Source organism: Carlito syrichta, unplaced genomic scaffold (assembly GCF_000164805.1).
Source record: "Carlito syrichta isolate Samal-C Ts95f unplaced genomic scaffold, Tarsius_syrichta-2.0.1 Scaffold303280, whole genome shotgun sequence".
In the NCBI taxonomy this organism is placed as follows: domain Eukaryota; kingdom Metazoa; phylum Chordata; class Mammalia; order Primates; family Tarsiidae; genus Carlito; species Carlito syrichta.
In genome coordinates this window covers 41,394-59,542 of record NW_007247376.1, presented here as the reverse complement: position 1 = coordinate 59,542, position 18,149 = coordinate 41,394, and the positions used below count along the sequence as shown (strand labels likewise).

The window sequence follows — 18,149 nt, the reverse complement described above, 5'->3', positions numbered from 1 at the left end:
ACATTGAAGATTGGACTCCAAGCTCTCCTAACCTAAAGTGTTTCTGTAGATAAATCTGCTGCTATTTGAATTGATTTTCCTTGGTAGGTAGTCTTGCTGCCTTTAGGATTTTTTTCTTTTATATCTACTGTGTTTGGGCGAATGTGTCTAGGAGTTGGTCTTCTCATTTGTCATCTTGCAGGGGTTCTAGGAATCTCTTGTGTTTGAATGGTTGCATCACTGATGAAATGAGAAAAGTTTTCTTGAATTATTTCATGGAATGTTTGTTTTAGGGTGGTCTCTGTCTCTCTTTCTGCCTCAGGAAGTTCAATTACTCTTAGGTGTGCTCTCTTTAAATAATCGCTCATCTCTAGAAGGCTTTGTTCTGTCTTTTAAAGCTTCTTTTCTGTGTTTTTGATAGCTTGAGTTTTTTTTTTATTTTTGTCCTCAAGCTCTGAGATTCTTCTGCTTGACTAATTCTACTTTCCAGGTTCATCAGTTTGTTATTTATTTCATTCACAGTATTCTTTATTGCTGTTATCTCAATTATCAACTCCCTCCTATCTTCCTCTTGTCTCTCCTCAATTCTTTTTATTCTCTCTATTAATGTCTTGATGTCTGGGTTTGTTGCTTGAAACCAGTCATTTTGGGGCTCTTCATTGTTTGCATTCTGTAGTCTGTTTTCTCAGTGTCTGACCTCCCAGGGGTCTGTGTGAGACCCATATTCTTCTTTGGTTTTTCTTCATTTGTGTAGATTTCCTCCCTCCCCCACCTTTCCCCACTCCCTTCTTTAATTCTGTGGTTCAGAGATGGCAGAGTCGCTTTTACTTCTGTTTTCTCTGTCTCCTATTCTTCCTTATGTGGATCCTCTGGCTTGTTCAATTCTGAAGCTGGACTGTGGATTGGAGGCTGTACTTTTTGCAGTTTTGGGATTTAATTGAGGGGGGAGCTGTGATCCAAACTTTATCTGCAGATCCCCATATTTACTGACAGGTGTATGGGCACCCTTGAATCCACCTCCCACTGCCTTAAAATCTGTTCATGCAGTAGGGTTATAGGTTTGCTCTCTGGAAGCAAAATAAGGTAAGAAAAAGGAAAATAATGGAAAAAGGAAGAAGGAGGGGCAAGAGGAAGGTGGAAAGAGAAGAGTAAGAGGTAAAATAAACAGATGTATCAACTAACAAATAAAAAGAGACACAAAAACAGAAAAGAGAAAAAACTAAAATATACAGATAATCACACAAACACACAGTTCAGCAAAAACTCGCCTATTCATGTACTCTTCCCATACACAAACAGGAAGTCTAAAGAACAGAACAAAAAAAAATCAGTAAAATAACAGAAACAAAGCAAGTATGAAAACATTATCAAAAATAGCAAGAGGAAAAAACTAAAACAAAAAACTAACACAAATTATTAAAACAGACTAAATAAACAAATAAAAACAAGGAGCCAAACTCATTCTGAGGTCATTCCTGTAAGTCCAACATTCTTTCAACTCTGATCTCTAGCCCCTTCCCTCTGCTCTCAGTGCAGGCAGATAGGGTTGCTGACAGCTTGGGTCAGATGCCCCAGGCCTACTTTGGAAGGAGAGTGGATCAGATCTGGACTCACCCTGATTGCTGCCTGTCAAGTCTGCCACTCAGATCTGACCTGTCTGTGTCTGATCCAGCATGAGGGAGGGACTTCTGTCTCTCCCAGTTTGATGAGATTATATTCGGTCCCAAATTGGAGGCTGAGTGGAGCTGGGCAGAGCTAGGTGGGGCAATGCAGGTCTCTGCCTGGTCCTGGGACAGAGAAAATGGCTGTAGTTGGCATGTCCTCACTGGGAATGAGGATCCTTTCCAGCTCTTCCCAATCCACTCTCTCCACTGATCAGATCCAGGGCTCCAACTGATCCACTATAACAGGTGATGATGTGAGTCAGGTAGCAGGCAATGAGAATCAGCTGGATTTGGCAGGCTCTTCTCAGAAGCGCCCCGTGAATGATCTTGTGTTCTTGTGCTCCAATCTCTGGACCATGGGGGCTTGCAGTCACCCTCAGAGGGGTCCCTGGGTTCATGAGCCTGAGTCTCCCTTCAGATGGACTTTGACTCTCCCAGCAGTGCACACCTACTCACACAGAGAGTCTTTATGGCCACTTGTTTTTGCAGAGACTCTTACAGTCTGACCTGTCTGGTTATCATCTTAAGCTCCGCCCCCATGTTATTCCTTTGAAGTATATTATTACCTCTATTTTTGTTAGTAGTCATGTGTGCTAATAAATAGGTATGTACAAATGCATTGTAGTGCCTAGTTTGTAGGAAAGTTGCATGTATTCATACTAGGGCAATTCCCTTTATTTTTACTGGTGTAATTTTGGGCATATAGTTTATGTTTATAATGCTTTGAGACACCTTCATCATGCTTCATGTAACTTAGAACTGTTACAACAAATGTGCTGGCTTTTTTTACTTTCCCATCATTTCTTACTTATATCTTATTAGCTAAAATTCAAGAAGAGATTGACTATGTGGTTGGTGGATATCAGCCTCCCTGCATGCAGGATGGGAGCCACAGACTCTACATGGACTCTGTTTTGGACAAAATTCAGAGATACATTGACCTTATCCCTTCCAACTTTCCCTATGTATTGACCTATGACTACTTCTCCCCCAAGGTAAGCTACATGGTGTCTCTGTGCTTTGAAATTCTCAAATTCCCAGTATTGCTCCAATCTTCCCAATAGCAGATGAAAAAGTTGCAAAATTCATAGATATACCCGTTTGATGAACTTTCTACTGTTTTATTTATGGTTACAAAGGTCTTAGGTGTTTACACTATCAAATGAATGTTAAGAGCTCTAAGCCTATCTTCCAAAACACTCTTCTCAAATTTTTTTTTTATCAAGGTGACATTCAATGTTTAGTTCAATTTGGAAAGAATCAACATCTTGATGCATTGATCTTTCTATTTATGACTATGGCTATGCTTCTAATTTATTTGGCTTTCTGGGTAATATTTTGTTTTTATTGTGAGGCTTGAAAATCTTTTGTTAGTTTTTTTTATAGAAAATTTATATTTGATTGTTGACATAGATTTTTAAAAATTACTCTTTCATTTCTTTGTTTCAGTTGTAGATTTATTTGGAATTTATATATGTGATCTGGATTAATAATTGTTTTATTTTTTGATTAAAGTGTCATTAATTTCTCTTTGTTGTTGTATTGCACTGGCCAGGATTTCCATGATAGTGTTCATCAGAGTTGGTGATAGTGGGCATCCTTGTTTCATTTTGGACAACAGAGAATGTTTTCAGTATATTGTGGTAGATATTCTTTATCTGATTAGGAAAGATCACCCTTTTCTATTTTTTTTGAATAATTTTCATCATGAATATGTGTACAATTTTACTAAATTAGATCTGTGCATCTCTTGGTATAATTGTAAATATTGTTCTTACTTTTCTCACTAAATAGACACGCACACACATACACATGGATTTGGTCTGCTGCATGTGTTTCAGGACTTCTGTATTTTAAATTATGAAAACTTCAGATTTGACATTTTTCTGTTTCAGAATTTTCTTGTCAGTATCATTTTCATATCAGGACTTTGATGGCCCCATTAACTTAGGTCAGAAATGATTCTTAATGCAGGTCTGTTTCTGTTTCCTCTCACCCTTCCCAATTTTTTTCTTGTGACCACATTGTTGTATCTTTGACATGCCTAACTACTTTTAGTTAAGTACCAGATATTATATATGAAAAAATATAGACTTCAGAGGATGTGTATCTTCTTCAAGAAAGAATTTGTTCCTCCTACATTGGCAGCCATGATGATGTAACACCTTCTGCCATGATTCAGAATTGGTCATGATGGAAGCACAGTCAAAAATTGAGTCTAGATGTTAGGCTAGATCTCTGAGATTATTTCATCTCTGGAAACTTGAGAAAATGTTTTCTTTTAATAACTTTACCATGTTTTTAATCATAAGGTTTCTGTATTTTTTCAGATGTTTTAGTTGCTATGCTAGAAGCCTCTATCTTCCATATATCATTCTTACTAAATTAAAAATAATATAACTAAGTTGTAGTTCTTGAAGCTGACAAAAATCAATGGAATTTGTCAGGTTACAATTACTAATGTTATCTTTTGGAGAAGGCTGAATTGATAACTTACCAAGAGATTATGGTTTGCCTTGAGGACCACTAATTTGGTATAAGTGTGAGGACTTCAATCTACTGTGTTTTCACTGAAGAACACCACAAGAAAAAGATTTTTATTTGTCAATGTTGGAATATACATTCACCTCAACACTTCAGCATTTTACCTTTTTGAAGAGTCTAAACCAGTGGTCATTTAAAATATTGTTTGCACTAGTTTTGTGTAATTGCTTTCTAGAACCTGAATTCTGGTTATGTTTTTGACATAAACTTCACTATGAAGATTGCACTGAAACATATTGATGCACTGGGGGAGCATAATGCCATCTATATTTTGGTTTTACTAAGTTTTTCACGTAGTAAAGTGGTATCTGCCAGATATCTCCTTTGAAGAGGTTCTGTTTCTTAAAAATAATTAATAAAAATCTATGACATGGTATTTTAAAACTCTATAAAACTCCTGCTTCCAAAAATCAGGCACCAATAGTCTTTGCTTTAACTGAAAATACTTGCCTGACCTGATGATTCTAACCTGAACTGTTGCAAAGTGAATTTATCTCTACTATCTTTACTTGTCTATCTCTTTTGTGTGTGTGTGTGTTGGAGTCTCACTCTGTCGCCCAGACTGGAGTGCAGTGGTCGCTCCCGGCCACCACAACCTTGACCTGCTGGACTCCAGCGATCCTTCCACCTCAGCCTTCTAAATAGCTGAAACTACAGGTGCGTGCTACCATGCCCTGCTAATTTTTTGATTTATTGTAGAGATGAGGTCTCGCCAAGTTGGCCAGGCGGGTCTTGAACCTGCGGGCTCAGGCAATCCACTCACCTCGGCCTCCTAAAGTGCAGGATTACAGACTGAGCCACCGAGCCCGGCCCAGACTTCCATTTTAAACCATAGCCACTACATATAGTGCGTCCCTTTGTGAAAAATTAAGTGATGCAATAAGTAGTATTTGTGGACTAACACCCTTATACAAGCTTAATGATAAACAGAGGACATTGAGAAGTTTACACCCAAATATCCAGGTACTCAGGACATTAAGTGTGACTGGAGGAAACTTCTTCAGAATCATTAATTAAACTCATCTCTGTTTATTAGTGGGTCATTCTGGCTAGAAATGTCATTGTTCTTTCTAGGACCAACAGTTACACATCTATATATCAAAAAATTTAAAAGGTGATTTCTATTGTTTCTTACAGCTGTATTACTTATTAGTTGATTTACTTATGTCTATTATTATCAGGACTCAATGATATTAACATCCTTAACATCCATGCTGCACAATGACAATGCAGAGATATTTGGCCCTGGTCACTTTCTGGATGAACGTGGCAACTTTAAGAAAAGTGACTACTTCATGCCTTTCTCAACAGATAATAAAAATTAATTTCCATTTGTACTCCAGGTGTTATGATTCAATCCAATAATCAGCTACTTCCCATATGGTCAATCAAAATATGGGAGGCAGAGAGCTGGGAGAAGAAGGTTTTATTCTGATACCATAGGATCAGGAAATAGGCTTGTATTCACTAAGAAGCTCTTTGTTTAGGCAAAGTTTTTACATGATATTTACAGCAAAGCAGGCAGTGTGTTATCTACTTCAGCTATTAATTAATAATGATTACATGACCAGGCTTGGTGGCTCAGCCTATAATCCCAGCACTTTGGGAGGCTGAGGCAAGTGGATTGCCTTAGCCTGCAGGTTCAAGACCAGCCTGGGCAACTTGGCGAGACCTCATCTCTACAATAACTCAAAAATTAGCCAGGCATGGTGGCACTCAGCTGTAGCTCCAGCTACTTGGAAGACAGGCGGAAGGATCACCTGAGTTCAGCAGTTCGGCACTGGGGTGGCCATGAGCAAGCCACTGCACTCCAGCCTGGATGATGGAGTGAGACTCCAACTCAAAATAATAGTAATAATAATGATTACATGTCTTGTGACCGTTACTTAGTTTCTTTTTAAAAATTTCTGTTTGCACCCCAAGAATTTGCTGACATAAACCAGTGTTCAGATTGCATCAATCTTGCCATTCTTCGGATTTATAATTACTCTGAACAATTTGGGACTGCATACTTTGCAGTTGGTCAAAGTCTTTTGCTTATTCTGGGAGTTCAGGTTCACAAGGCTTAGTTAAACATACATAAAACTAATACAATGACATGAAAGAAAGTGATTGTCATCTAAAAACGAAGGGGACAGATACATCCTAGGTTTTAGGAAATTTTAGCAGAATCCATTTTTTATCTAGGTCTGGCAGACGCTGCTCCAGGGACATGCCGTGCTTGTTTGTTACATTCCTGTTTATTAGGGGACTCACTGCAAATGGTTTGTTCCCCTCTGTAACAGCAACATTACAAGAACCAAGGGCAGTGAAGGGGATATGGAAAAAATGCTCATTTTTAAATTTAAGCGGCTTATATATTTAGCCCAACTCAGCTACAAAGAAAATATCTCAATGGAAGTTTCCAATGTTTTCTAGATGAATGCTTTACTATAACCAAAATGGCATATTTTCTGTCTGTATTACAGGGAACAATGTACATTTTTGAAATCAGTTGGAACTTATACAGTGATTCCTGTGCAGCTGGTAGTATTACACTTTTTACATCATCAGAAACTCCACTGTCAATGCCCATATGTTTCTCTCTCACAATACATCCTCATTTTTGGTCAGATTAGTGGGGGTTTGGGGAGTGGACATCACTTTTAAATAAAGAATGCTAAAGTATAAGTTCGTTGAATCCTGCTGATTCATCCACTGAGTACTCAAAAACTCCTCCTGGAAGGTAAAAACTTGTTTAGACTTTCCGCGCCTGCCACGAGTAATGTGTCTAACTCCACAACTTTACTAAGTGTCTTTTACGTAGTGTCTCTCAAGCCTCAGGCTGAGTTCTAGAGATACAAGCATCAAAAAGCACAGAATGGGCACCAAAGGACCTCATACAAGTTAGGGAAACAGATGAGTACCCAGATCATTGTAATTCAGTTGGACTGTCTGAAGCTGTCAGTGAGTAAAGCAGTCTGCTGGAAATAGAAGACAGAGGGTGTAGCTGGCTGACTTTTGCCCTCTAATAACTCACATTGAGGCACAAGATAAAGTAAGCAACTATCTAATAGCAGGTGACATTTTGGCTGCCTCAGGACAGGCAGAGAAAATGAAAAGAGAGGGCGGGGCATTCTTAAGAAGGTAATGAATCACAGGAAGAGAGTATTTACTCCAAATCAAGAAAGGCGAACCTGTGCAAAAGAACGATGGAATCAGGCAAACATTGAGAATGCTGCAGAATACTCTGTGAAGATCGCAGAGCAACCTGCTTTTCCTCCAATTATGACAATACATCTTGGAACCTGAATATCCACACCTGCATTGTATGTGACGTGTCCCTGGCCATGATATCTCCTCACTTTATTCTGTGACATTTGATGTCTGGTTTATATCTGGCACCAAGGTATTGGATTGATTCATAAGTCTGCAGCGTTCTTCGCTTGCCCATGGAATGCAAATGCCACACAATGGTTGGCTGGTCACAGTTCATCACATTTAACAATTCTTGGGTTGACTGCTGTGGAATAAAGTATTTAACTTGTCTTCATCAAAGCACAAATGGTCTTCCTGAATATGGAGAATCACGTAGGTCAAAGTGGTCCTCTCCAAAGGACAAAATCACAGTGTTTGTCACAGTCACAGTTACACACAAGGAATTACACACAAGGAATAACTAATTTCTGTGTGTGTGTGTGTCTTGTTTGTCTGTGTTTTTTGTTTGTTTGTTTTGTTTATGTGTTTTTTCCAGGAAAACATAGCTATATGGGAGAGGGACTGGTCCACATGGAGCTGTTTTGTTTTTTTGTTTTTGTTTTTTTCCTATCACCATTTTACACAGCTGTAACCTGGTCTCCGAACAATCCAAAGAACCTCCATATCACTAAAGCTGGAAATGGGATTGTTTCTATGCACCATCATTCCAGATCTGCCTCATTCCTGCCCAAAGAAAAAGGGGTCATATGGCTACTGATGTGCTGTTACTTGCAATTTTTCCTAACTGGGCACATTTCCACTCTTAGGGGTGTCTTCTCTATTAACCTCCTCTCACATGTTCCACTTTCTCAAGATCCAGTGAACATCCAACCACCATTAAAGAGAGTTTGTCACATCACTGTGTAAGTATATGTGCTATTATTATTCATACTCTGTAAAACTTGTGTGATGGCCACATACAAGAAGGGACCCAAAAAGAGAATTTGTTTATTTAAAAATTGTGTATTTATTCTACATGTTTAAACTTCAGTCACCTTCAAAGTGCTTTCTGTTGCAGTACACCTATGAAGATGCTTTTCCCACAACTCAAAACAGTTTTTGAACTTTTCAATTTTGGAGTCATTTAGTGCTTCTGCCATTTTTTTTTTACTTCTTCTACATTGGCAAACATTTCCCTTTGAGACATTTTTTTAAATCTGGTGAAAAAGAAAAAATTTGCTCAAGGAGAGATGGGTGAAAAGGGAAGGTGGAGCATAATGGTCATGCTGATTTTGGTCAAAAACTGCTGAACACTCAGGTGCATTATCATGGTGGAAGAACCAGTCATCTGTTTGCTATAACTTAGGATGTTTCTTCTGCACATAGTGACTCAACATTCTCAAAACTTCCAAATAAAAACTTTGGTTGACCTTTTGATCTGGAAGAAAAGATTCTAAGTCTACTAAAATATAATTTTGGTTTTTTGATGGGTGCCCCTCCTATGCTTATACTTATCTAGTGATGAGTTATTAATGGATTATCACTATGAAACCAAGAAAAATGATTCTTGTATGATAGTTCAGATGCATTTAATGTCTTCTGTGTATGTTCCAAGTTAAAAAAGTTTATACAGTGTGTGGTCGATTTTCATACTTTCATCCTTTTGTGTATGATACAAGTAAGAAAATAGAGTCCCAGACAGCCACGTTGTTTTTATAAAGATAAGAACAAGAGGAACAAATGAGAAGAGGGTAGGGAGACTCTCATGGCTATGTGTGGATTCAGGGCAGAGGTAATTTGGAACTGCATAGTTCTCACATGCTGTCACTGAAAAATAAAGCTCCTCTAAATATTTAGCTCTATAAGTTTTTAGCAACTGCTACAATTAACCACACTAACCAAGCTGATACTGCAGTGGTTCTGTTGCTGATATTCTCCTGATCATTTGAACTGAGATGGAAATTCTTTTGAATGAGATGAATTGTTGTCTCTGACCTAGATTTTGAAAATAGGGATTCTAAGACAAAGTGCTAAACTGATGCACTGGTGACTCTCAGAGATCCCTCCTGCCTTTAAATTATCTATGATTCTTCTATTCTATAAAGAGAAAGGTCCAAGCAGGAGACTCAGCTACGTAAAAGTAAAGGGGGACAGAGCAGGGACGCCTATCACTCAAGGAATGAAATGCTTGCTCTAAAGAAAGTGATTGAGTTCATTTGATCCTAGTAAGCTAATGCAGTTCTTTAAGAGTTTATATCTTTGTGTGTCAGACAGTAAATAAAGGCTTCTTTTGGCCCTGCAGAAAGATTTCACCAGGATCTGAACTCACTCACATTTTAAAGGTTAAAACCAAGCTCTTCTGACCTAGTTGACTCAATCAGTGTTATAATTATTAACTAAATTCTTTACTTTGAAGGTTACTGTTTTGATTAATCCTGGAATACTGAATTTCAGTACACAGTCAGTAAACCTTGGTGACCCAGTTGAACTAAGTGTTCTTCATGGTGGGGAGGTTGCAAGAATCAGGGGATACAGCTTCCAGATTCTTCTTTTGCATATGCAGTGTGTTGTGTGTTCTTGGCAAAAGTACTGAACCTCTAGGTCCAACATTTTCCTCGATAAAATGGGAATAACTTTTCCATAAGCAAAATTAATTTAGAAAATCAAAAGTGCTGTTATAGCTATGAAAATTTTCAGCAAATGTTCAAAATCCCTGTACACATGAGCTACATGGTATAGTTGTGTCATAACATCTCTCAGTTTTTCTAAATAAAAGAGCTAGAAACACCTACACTAATCAGTTTAGAAGAAATGTGATATGCTTACATGACCTGCATTTGCAGAAGAAGCATTGTCATTAATGATTCAGTCACGTATAATAACCTACTGTTTTGAGATCCTCATGACTACTACCTCTCCGCTCACATTCGGGTTTCCATACTGTGGTGTTCTGTGTTCTGGATCCATTTATTAATTTCCCTATCTTCCATTTTGCATTGAATCCACAACTGTTGTTCTGCCTGTAATTCCCCTGAGTCACGATGCATTATTGCATTCTATTATTTTTCACTATAGTAGACAGAAAAATAACAGGAACAGGCATGTCTGGAGGTGCCTGAGAGGTGAAGAAGCCATAGCTTCTCAATTTCCTACTAAATTGTCTGAGATTGACTATTCCCTCAAATACAGTGAGCAATTATTACCTGTACAGAGATGCAGAAGAAACAACTCTAACTTTTATTTCTTCTCTTGAACACATCTAGTCCTGTTATCTTTGTAGACAAATAAGGAGCTTCTATTTAATGTGAAGTCTGTTGCTTTAGGAACTTAGACAATGTGGTGCACATTCAGAATAACTAATGTATGAGGATTTATTTTGTTTTACTAAAATAGTTCTAAAAGCAGTTCTATTGTGACAATGCATTCCAATGGATATCATACTATCTCTTTTCAGATCCTTGTTTTGCCAGCTATGAGTTGTGTGTCATCTATAATGTCTTGTTCTACTAGTCTCCTTTTTTCATTTGAAAAATAAAATTGGTACTTTCCATCTTCTAGTGTTCTGTTTTTATTTAATCACGAAAAGGTTATAAAGTTTTTAGCTATCAACTTGATTTATACTTGGTCATTCGTGATGTATGAGTTAACTATTTCATGTTTAGGCAACTGTATTGTTAAAGCATATTAAATATTTGAAAGTCTTTTATGATAAAAGACAAAGTATTTTAATGCTTGATACAGCATGACAATGCACATTTTTAAATTAAAAGGTGTAAAATACACTGAATTCAATAACAGTAAAAAATTCAAAATTGGTCATTAATCTGAGAACCCAAAATTATGAGTGATTGTCTTGCATTCAATCACTTACTTCAATGCTTCTCTATCATCCCTCACATTAGAAAAACTAAGCCTAAAAAACAAACAAACAAACAAACAAACAAACAAACAAACAGAAAACCTATATCAGGGCTCTAATCAAGTAGCACTAAACCAGAATGGCCTGAATAGGGACTGGGAAAAAGATTACAAAGAGTAAAGACCATTTTAAATTGATCTCCAGTAGTGTTTCAAAGTAAGCTCAAAAGAGAGCATAGAATAAATTTAGATGATAGGTCACTTTATATGTCAAAGACCCACACAACGAATTAGCAGAGAGTGTTATACAAAGTTTCTAGAGTAAGCTCACAGTTATCTTAGAAAGAAAAGAAGGCTTCAGTGGATCTATTTTTGGTCCTGGTGTTTTGTCTCTCTTGTTTGCTTCTCCTTTCATTCTGGAGACAGAGCTCGGAGAGAAGAAAGCTTCCTCCTGGTCCCACTCCACTACCTATTATTGGAAATATCCTACAAATAGATGCAAAGAACTTAGGCAAATCCTTCAGTAATGTAAGCATGGTTTAAGTTCCTTTAGTCCTTTAGTGGCTTGCAAAGGGTGAAAGGTATTTGGCTTCTATTTTAAAATATAATATCTTTCAGGAAGCACACTACTGAAAGAGATTATTATAAAACAAAATGCTCCTTGTAAACTTTGATGTTTCTATTGCCTTAGCTTATCTGCCATTGGCAGAAATAGTGGAATGAGGTCATGCATTTTGTGAGTAAAGAAACATTTAGATTATTGTATGGTAGCATCAATATAATATAGGGGCAAAATTTTGATTGGTGACTTCCTTCTTTGTTTTATAGCCATTTGCAATGATTTAGGGCTGAAGGTAAATAATAAGGGAAATGTTTGTGATTAGAGATTTCATTCAATACATCATCTGCTATATTAACCATGTGATGTATATTCCACTAGAATTGGAGTTATCTGAAGAATCAATTTATGCCAGATGCCAAGGAAATAGGTACGGATTCAGAACCAAGAGTAGTGAATGAAATAGACAAATGATCAGTCAGAACTCAATAGGTAGAATCAGAATTTTTGTTTGCTGTTTTTGTTTGTTTGTTTTTCTGCACAAGCTGCTCTCTGTGCACAAAAATGCCAGAGGATGGAAGAAACCAGAGGATGGAAGACATATTTTCCAGGAGATGCTACCTACCCTTGTTCTGTCTCTGTGGTGCTCAATCTTTCTTTTCAGTAATATTGGTTGTCACAAACTGGCCTAGGCATTAGGGTCACCTTGGCGACTTTTCATATATAGATATATAGCGTTCATCACAAGGCTGTGGTTTCAGGATCCCCATGGCAAGAGCTTTACAGTTAATCCTAAAGCTGTGATCTGGGGACTGGTTACAATGTGGTCAAAGGGGGACTGATAACTTTGTTCAGGCATCAGAATTTGAATAAGCAGAGGTTCAAATTTGGAGCTTCCATATATTGCCTGTGGGACATTGTCAATAAATTTGGAATTCTCCAACTTCAGTTCTGTTATTTGTACACAGGGAGAATAAATGTGCTGAAAGTGTGTAAGTGAGGATTAATTGTTACCTGTGTAGCTTTGCTGGGCCATTGTACCTCAAAGACCATCCATAAATGGCAGAAATAACAATCATTACCACATCTATGTGTAAACCTAGAAATATTTAAATTTATGAGGCAAATAAAACCATTAAAAAATATAATGATGTTAGTCTGAATTAAGCACAATATGTGAACCAAAGAGTAACTTCTTTTCAGCTCTATACATATTCTTTCCCAGTTCTCAAAAGTCTATGGCCCTGTGTTCACTATATATTTTGGCAAGAGGCCCATCATGAAGTGGTGAAGGAAGCCCTGATTGATCTTGGAGAGTAATTTTCTGGAAGAGGAGTTTTGTCAGTTTCTGAAAGAATTACCAAAAGACTTGGTAAGTGTATAAGTCCCTGCATCATCATTGGTTATGTGGGTGAGGAGGATGGAAAACAGACTTTGGAGACGTTCTCAGGCAGAGTTTTGCTCACTTCCATAGATGTCCAGAGTCAAATCTGTGATCCCTTGCTTGGGATCTCTCTCCTAATCTATTCTTTCCTCTTTTAGGAATTATTTTCAGCAATGGAAAGAGACAGAAGGATATCTGGCATTTCTCCCTTATGACCCTGCGGAATTTTGGAAGTGGGAAGAGAAACATTGAGGATCATGTTCAAGAAGAAGCCTGCTTCCTAGTTGAGGAGTCGAGGAAAACCAAGGGTAAGTGACACTTTATTGTTTATCAGTGACCTTAACAGATGATTATCTTCTGTATGTCCTTGGAAACATTTCAGAGGATCCAGATCTTTCATCATAGGCCCTACTTGTCAACTTTGATATGGAGGGTGGAGATCTGAATCAAAGTGCCAAGGAAGCTTGTGTGTACGTGGGCTGTGTGTGTACAAATATGGCTGATCATAGAATGTCATATAAAAGATCATCTAATTCCATTTTCTCCTCAACTTTGTTTCCTTGTTTTCAAATCAGGTATCATGCACTCGGTTTTTGAATTCGTTTTCAGGAATAATTTAAGAAAAATATGTTCTCCACAGCATAAATGTGGGGTATGTTTTCTGGAACATTTTACCAATATATGGGCCAAGTGGATCTGAACAATCCCATCACAACCTTATGAAGTGTGTACCAAGTCACATGTTCTTTCATTTATTTCAATTATATTTGTACTTACATGTTAGTGTATCTCGTATCTCCCAGGCTCCTGTCTACAGTCCTGGCCAATAATGACACTAATTATGGTTTAGTTGCTTAGGCATGTCTCAGTATATTATCATTCTTTAGCAGTCTCTACAAACACTGTACTATTTTAAAATATCAGCTATTAATTACCTCCAGTTTATACTTACTATAATGATGTATATATTTTTAGCAAATATATCCAAAAGTATAGCTCTGCCAAATATACCAATACCGATATTAAAATAGTTTATCTAACTAGATTTTTAAAGTCATCAATAGCTCTTTACCTTGACATTCTTAATTATAATCTGGCTCAGTTATCAGTTGTTCTTATCCTTCTGTCCTTTCTCCCACTGTAGCATTTTAGCACAGAAATATATGGTAATTATTTTTCTCCAACTTCCAATTCTACTCACCAATGAAGGGATTGTCACCACGAATGTGATTATTAACTCAGATTCTGAGTGCTCTACTTTAAAACTTTGTATTCCAAATGAAGTGAAAGGCAAGACTGGAAATCAGATTTTCCCTGTGGATAACAACACTTACAATTCCCGAGGCTTTCCAAATTATCCTGCAGGCACTCATTCAACTCAAGTCACTCTATTTAGTGTCAGTAGATGTGAATTTCATAGTGTGTTTTACATATAAAGTTTATTGATCACTTGATTTAAAAATCAATTTTAGAGAACCCTCACCAAATAAAACCACAATTATCTTATAATTTACTTTATTTACTTGTAATAAAATAGACTTGACCTAACTTGCCATGAAATTTGAACACGTGTTAAAACATACTTATCCTGATGGCTACACAGAATATCCCAGAATCCACAAAAAAGCAGCTTTCCTACATGAATTGAATTTGGAGGACAATTGCAAATGATGGACATTTACATCCTAAGGAATAGAATTCAGCTTTTTTAAACAGTAAAGTGAGAAATAAAAAGATTTCATTTATCAATTTCCTTCAGTGTTTGCTTTACTAGGATTTATAGTTGAAATAAAAGTCATAATTTAATCTTAAACAAGCAAATCCTTCTCATACTTATGGTTTATTTATATTAGATTTTCTTATTATGTTACATGGTTACATTCTGCTTTTCACATTTGTACCTTCAAATACATGAATTCACACACAAGCTCTTTAACTTTAGCTTCTTTCTACTGGTTCAACACACGATTCTTTCAGTTATTTACTATAAATAAAAAGTTTCCAAGTCCACAACTATTCGTTCTCTTTCTTTCTCTGAGCTTTGTTGTTTATAGACTTTGCAGACAAATGAGATTCTGCTGTAAAAACTTCAATTATTGTTTTTTGAAGTCTTCCTTTTCCTTCCAAAGTAATAGTCATTTTGGGCTAAACGCGTTTAAAGAAAGGCAGTGAATGTGACTTGCCACAAGTAAATTACCATTATTTAACCAGCTTGGTTGTAATGCTTAGTGCATGTTTAAGATAAAAGTTATGTTGATTTTATGCATGCTGAATTTTTTATATAATGAAAATATGTTTTTAAGAGAGTCTTAAAATTGTTAAATTTCTTTTCCTTCTTTAAAAATGCAGAATGTTTTATATTTACATTTTAGTTATATTTTAAACTTGTTTCCAATTCTTTAGGTTCATCCTGTGATCCTACTTTTATCCTGGGCTGTGCTCCCTGCAATGTGATCTGCTCCGTTGCTTTCCAGAATCGATTTGATTATAAAGATCCGAATTTTCTTACCTTGATGGAAAGATTCAATGAAAAATTTAGGATTCAAAATTCCCCATGGATTCATGGGAGACCAATAATTTTTCTTCCTGAGAAACCTCTTATCTTCTTTTCAATGAAAAGTCCAAAATACTAAGCTGTGGAGTGCATCTTTTTAGTACCACAGTCATGCTCAGAAATTCATGAAGTGACCATCTAGAAAAGATGGCTGAGTTCTTTATTTAAGCATAGGAAACAAATGCCCGCATAGGAAAAAAATGTCCACATATAGGGCAGTCCTTCCAGTTCCTTGACCAGTGATTTTTCCCACTAAAAATCAAAGGACTATTTCTACAAATTACTTTAGTGACCACCTCAATGCATATCCGTATCACTCAAAGTATATCCAGGCTCTTTTTGAAGCACTCCATTACCCACAAGACTTGTCCTTCATTCAGCACTTAGAGACCTCTTTATCATATCACTTGGCAAAAGCATCCAAACTTAGGAAGAAAATATCTTTTAAGAAAGGGAGGCCGAGCTCGGTGGTGCAGGCTGTAATCCTGCACTTTGGGAGGCTGAGGTGAGTGAATTGCCTGAGCCAGCGGGTTCGAGACCTGCCTGGGCAACTTGGCGAGACCTCATCTCTACAATAAATCAAAAATCAGTCGGGTGTGGTAGTGCATGCCTGTAGTTCCAGCTACTTGGAAGGCTGAGGCGGAAGGATCGCCGGAGCCCAGCAGGTCGAGGCTGCGGTGGTCAGGAGCGCCCACTGCCTCCAGTCTGGGCATTGGAGTGAAACTCTAAATCAAAAAAGTGGGGGGAGACTATTTGGACCCATAGAAGTTGCCAGAAAACACTGAGTAAAGCAGGAATGTTTGAAGCCTCAGTTGGGAACCTAACTGATATGGTAACTGGGTTATGAATGACAAAATCATTGATTTCATGGTGTATGAAGCATAAACAATCATCCCAAGTCTTCTGTGATGAACTGACCTGTTCTATACACTGCCTAAATAATAATGGTGGAGTCTTTGAAAAGTAATTTACCTGCTCTGGTTTATAGCTGGTATTCAAGGTATCTTGATTCCTGACAAAGTTTAAAAAACTGATTCTATTTCTGAATCAGCTTAGAAATTAATACTGTCGAAATAGTTTTGTGCTTTCAGTTAAGTAGACCACACACCCTCAACCTCTGCAATCATCTACAAAATGTGAATCATAGTGATTCATATCATTCTTTATTTCAAAACTGTGGGGAAAATTGTAACAAAATGAGATAGTTGCTATAAAGATATTTTATACAATGAAAATGTGTGATTCTGTAAAATGATTATTGTCTTTGATAGTCTCATCAGAATTTTCTCCCTCAACTTTTTCTGTAAGTGTGCTATACATTTAAAAATTATCATATATAGCACAATAAAAATTTTCCTGTCAGGATGAGCATTGTATTTTATTTACACTTATGACTATATTTTTAATCAGGTCTTGGTATATGACATATCAACTATATATGTACATAAATGTATGTTAATATGCAAATACATATAATAATACATATATTTTTGTCTTATGTATTTAATATATTATTGTTTTCTTTTTTAGCTATACAATACTTTCCCTGTTTTTCTGGATTATTTTTCAGAGACTCATAACAAATTACTTAAAAACACTACTCTTACAAAGAGTTATGTTTTAGAGAAAATAAAAGAACACAAAGAATTACTGGATGCTAACAGCCCTCAGGACTTTATTGATTGCTTTCTGATCAAAATGGAGCAGGTAAAATGTTAGCAGGATTTCAGTGTTTTGATTTCTTGTTCATTTTGTGATTCATTAAATAGCTCTGGGATTTACTAAGGATATCTAAATGGTCAGGCCAATAATGCTTGCCAAGCATTTTCATTGCATATTGTATGTATGAATCTGCACTAACCATCACAGAAAACATAAAATTGTCAATTGATTAAAATGCACAGACTATTTTGTATTTTCTCATTTTTTAAATAAGCGATTTTATTTATATGAAACATGTAAGATATGAGGAAATGGTATTATTACAATTGCATTTTTGCATAAAGACTTTAAGATTTCAATCTATTATCACTTTTTTAGTAGCATACTAGAAAATTCTAGATATCATAAAAATTTGTGTTTTTAAAGCCTTTATTCAGATTCTACTTTTTAGGAGATCCTGGTTTGGAATAGAATTTGTTTTTTATTTCATGGGATTTCTTTTTTACAAATTAGTTTTATATTACTTTAGATTCAGAATTAGATGTGAAGATTTGCTACATATTGCTTAATGGTCAAGTGCATGAAGTTCGATGATTATGTTCGCAAACTTGTCCTAGAAAAAGTGCTACATACCTCACTGCTGAATATCACTAGGGCCACCTCCAAAGTACTCCCCTTGGGAAGCTATGCACTGATGTCAGCACCTAGTTCACCCGTCAAAGCAATTTTGGAACGCTTTTTCTGGAATGGTCATCAGAGCTGTCATCC

At 36.6% G+C, this 18,149-nt stretch overlaps 1 pseudogene; it reads left to right on the top strand.

Annotated features, from left to right (window-relative positions):
* Positions 1-2,545: 2,545 nt before the first annotated feature.
* Positions 2,546-18,149, top strand: part of LOC103260642 — a 52,519-nt pseudogene continuing 36,915 nt past the window's right edge.